Raw genomic sequence first — 4,497 nt, 5'->3', positions numbered from 1 at the left:
CTTAATTACAATGATGCATATGTAAGATTTTGAAGATTTCATATCCAAAACTAGAAGATACTTAATCTTTGAAAAGTTGTAGTTGGTAAATCATCGCTCACTTGTAATTAAATATATAATCCTGCAAATCGGCTGCAAATTTCCTTTAGATAACATCCGACACTTTTAAATAAAGAAGGGACACATTCATAAATGCAAACCTACAAGCCACTAGAAAGAAGATTTGAACACTGCTGGAATGTTTTTGATCATAAGTCTACTGGGTAACAGTTGTCCTGGAGCTTAAACACCAGCCATAATATATGGTATTCCTGACTCTATGAATTCATCGCAATAGTTACAAGTCCTCAAAACCTGTGAACTATGAATAACCTTCAATGAAAACCATTTGCTATATACGTTTCATTTATTTTAGCATTCTTATTTTTTCACCCCTCCCTCACACCTTACTAATCTCTTTCCCTAACTCTTCTATTTCAGAATATAAAACACTGGAGATAAAATCTGTCTTGTACTCTTTTACTTGTTTTAGTCTTTAGACTGCAGCCATCCTGGGACATGCACTGTTTCTTCCAAACATGGTTCAGCAGAAGTTTTATACAGTTTATGATTATAAGACATTGATTTTACTAACATTTGTTAGAAAATAAATATCATAGGCACAGGAGTGGCTGTGTGGTAAGTAGCTTGTTTACCAACCACATGGTTCCGGGTTCAGTCCCAATGCGTGACACTACATCTACTATAGCCTCAGGCCGACCAAAGCCTTGTGAGTGGATTTGGTAGATGGAAACTGAAAGAAGCCCATCGTATATATGTATATATATATATATATATATATATATACATATATATATATATATTATATATATATATATATATATATGCGTGTGTGTGTTTGTGTGTCTGTGTTTGTCCCCCTAGCATTGCTTCACAACTGATGCTGGTGTGTTCATGTCCCAGTTACTTAACGGTTCGGCAAACATTCCACTAGCTCGAGGAACCCCTGTGCAATAATTTAATAGTCTTATGCACTCATATCTGCACAGGAGACTTAAAAATTACTACCAATTTTAGCAGTTTTGTAACTTCTTGCGGAACCCCTGCACTGTACTGGTGGAACCCTGGTTGAAAACCATAGTTCTAGACTGATGGGATAAGTTCAATTTCCAGTATGCAGTTAGAAAATGCATTACTCCATCTTGAATTTGCAGCAGATGCAACAACTTATTCGTGTCCAAGTAGAGATACAAACATTTAGGCATGTATGCCTGCTTATGCACATCCATCTATAAGTGAATGTGTAAATTCATTCATCTTCATATATCTCTGGATGTGTAGCTCTGTGTGTGTGTATATATGGACATAAGGAATACATAGATAGCTATAGCTAGTGGCATGTCTCAATATCAAAGTGAGTGAGAGAGAGAGAGAGAGAGAACATATTATTTGTCTAGCATTGTAACATCACAAATGTAGAGATTAGAATTCTATTATATATTAATTGCTTTCACAAACTTATTGAATAAACTTTGAATACTGTTTAGAGACAGAAGCATACATAGGAGAAGGAGGTGGTTGCTTGAAGCCATACAAGAAGAGACAGAAGAACTATCTATATTGCAAACATTACATTGTCTGTGAAAAGACTTATTAAAACGTGATAGAAGTTTTACAACAACAACAGCAATAATAGTAATAAAGAACTTTCCAAGGACAAAACTCAACAATGAAATAATAACAACAAAGAATATACAAACCTGACCATTACAGATTGAATGAGAACAGATACAAACATCAATATCACCAGTATCACCAGGTTAAAAGAAATAATGCAACAACAGCTACTGAGTAACAAAGCAATGTGGGGACTCTCCCCAATCATATTGAACTATCAAAATCCAGGCAAACTCATGGATAGAAAACACACAGCAAAAATATAGCAGTAAAGAAATCGATATCTCACTTCCAAATATCAATAATAAATCAACTAAAAAGGGAGAGTAAAATGAAAAAAGCAAAGAAACATTACAGAAATACAACATAACAAATAGAAAAATAACAGGACAATGAAAAATACAAAAAACATCTGAACCATGAGATCTTTGCTAAGTTGTAAAGATTTTCATCACCATAAAAAGCAAAAGTGATTTTTTGAACAACATAAAAACCTCAACTCCAGCCTAAAATGTTTATTTATCATGAATTCAGTGAGATAAGGGCCCTACACAACTAGAAAAACTATTATAGAAAATTTGGTAAACAATAATGGAAAATTAATAAAACCAATAAAAATAAGTAAAACTATAAAATACACATACATAGGTGCAGGCATGAATGTGTGATAAGACGATTACTTCCCAACCACGTGGTTCTGGGTTCACTCCCAATGCAGAGCAGCTTGGGCAAGTGTCTTCTACTATAGCCTTAGGTCAACCAAAAATTTGTGAATGGATTTGATAGATAGAAACTGAAAGAAGCCCATTCAAAATATATGTGTGTGTGTACTTATATTTGTGTTTGTGTGTCTTTGTGTCTGTGTTTGTCTTATACTACTGCTTGATAGTCAGTGTTGGTGTGTTTATGTCCCTGTAACATAGCAGTGTGGCAAATGAGACACTAATAGAATATATACCAGACTTAAAGAGAATAGTAAGTACTGGGGTCCATTCATTCTAATAAAACCCTTGAAGGTGGTGCTCTAGAATGGATGAAACAAGTAAAAGATAAAAGATACACTTCAAAAATCTATTGATGGATGGAAGCACTCCGTCACAGCCTGCTCGTGAAATTAACGTGTAAGTGGCTGAGCTCTCCACAGACACGTGCACCCTTAACGCAGTTCTCGGGGATATTCAGCGTGACACAGAGAGTGACAAGGCCAGCCCTTTGAAATACAGGTACAACAGAAACAGGAAGTAAGAGTTAGAGAAAGTTGTGGTGAAAGAATACAGCAGGGATCACCACCATTCCTGCCGGAGCCTCGTGGAGCTTTAGGTGTTTTCGCTCAATAAACACTCACAACACCCAGTCTGGGAATCGAAACCGCGATCCTAAGACCGCGAGTTCGCTGCCCTAACCACTGGGCCATTGCGCCTCCCCAAAACCTATTAACACTTTTCAGAAAGTGTGAAATGATAGATATACGTGAAGATAAAGGATAAACAACAAGAGAAACTAAGAAAAGGTTAAAATTTAAACTTAAATGGAGTACACAATGCCAAGTGAATGTAATGATAATGAAAATTCCTGCACCCAACATGTGAAAACAAAGAAGAAATGAGCAAGGTAAAATAAATAAATAAAAATAAATGAAATAAACTGCAATAGACGTTGAGTAGCACATTACTCAAAACTGTGACTGAGAAATTCTTGATTGGGATACAAATTTAATCATTATCCCCTAAGACACATTGAAAGGATATCATGAAGCAAAATATTACTGAACAAGTAGAGGTGAAGAAGTGGAAAATTAACCATATTATTTCTGGCTGTCCAGTCTTGGACACCCCCCCCCCAAAAAAAATATATATCCACAGGTACAAAAGATAAAACGCTACCCACAGATATGAAAGATGAAACATTACTAAGAGAGGGTATAAGGGGTACCTACATCCTGGCCAGTCTGAAAAGACTCCTCACTGACCCTTTTGCCTATGACAACTTTGATTGGAATTTGAGATGAATTTAGTAGTCAGTATGGTTTGATTTGGTACATTTAAGCCTAATATTTTAGGAGCTTTACCAAAACCTCTGAATGCAAAACCTGACCAGTTATACAGTAATACAAGCATGTATATGTTACAAAGAAATATGCATAAACACCTGAATGTTGGATACTAAAACTAACAAGTTATTGGAACAATAATTGGTTAGTTTTAGCATTTAACATTCCTGCATTTATGTATACTTCTAAGTAACTGGTACCTACAGGTATTAAAAAATTTCTCTATAACACATGCATACTTGCACTAATGTATAATTGCAAGGGCTTGGGAACAGGGGGTAGAGGTAATGCACTTGAACCCCCAAAAATGTTTTGAGGGTGCAAAATCAAAATTTGATCCCCCTGCATACTTCACCTGGTTTAGAAGATAGTGTCTAAAAATTGATCAGTAAAAGTTGCTTGAAGTTAGGTTTCTTCTCAAAACAAAAACAAAAGACAAAAATACCAGGGATTCTTCCCATCCCAATTATGAAAAAACCAGATATTTTGATGTGGTGTGAAAGAAGGAAAGTTGTAAATATAGTCGAATTAACGGTTCCTCATGAGGATAATATGGACGCCACTAGGGCTCGAAAGATTGAACATTATGTAAACCTCCTCCAGTAATGTGAAGACGCAGGCTGGAAAGCGGAACATTTTCCAATCAAAGTCGGATGTAGAGGGTTCGTTGGACACAGTGTGAGATGACTGTTGTTATCACTAGGCCTAACTCATCGTAAAGTCAATACCACCATGATCGCTACCCAATCTACAGTGGAGAAGGTTAGCCA

Source organism: Octopus sinensis, linkage group LG15 (genome assembly GCF_006345805.1).
Source record: "Octopus sinensis linkage group LG15, ASM634580v1, whole genome shotgun sequence".
Lineage (NCBI taxonomy): Eukaryota > Metazoa > Mollusca > Cephalopoda > Octopoda > Octopodidae > Octopus > Octopus sinensis.
This window is presented reverse-complemented; position numbering follows the sequence as displayed.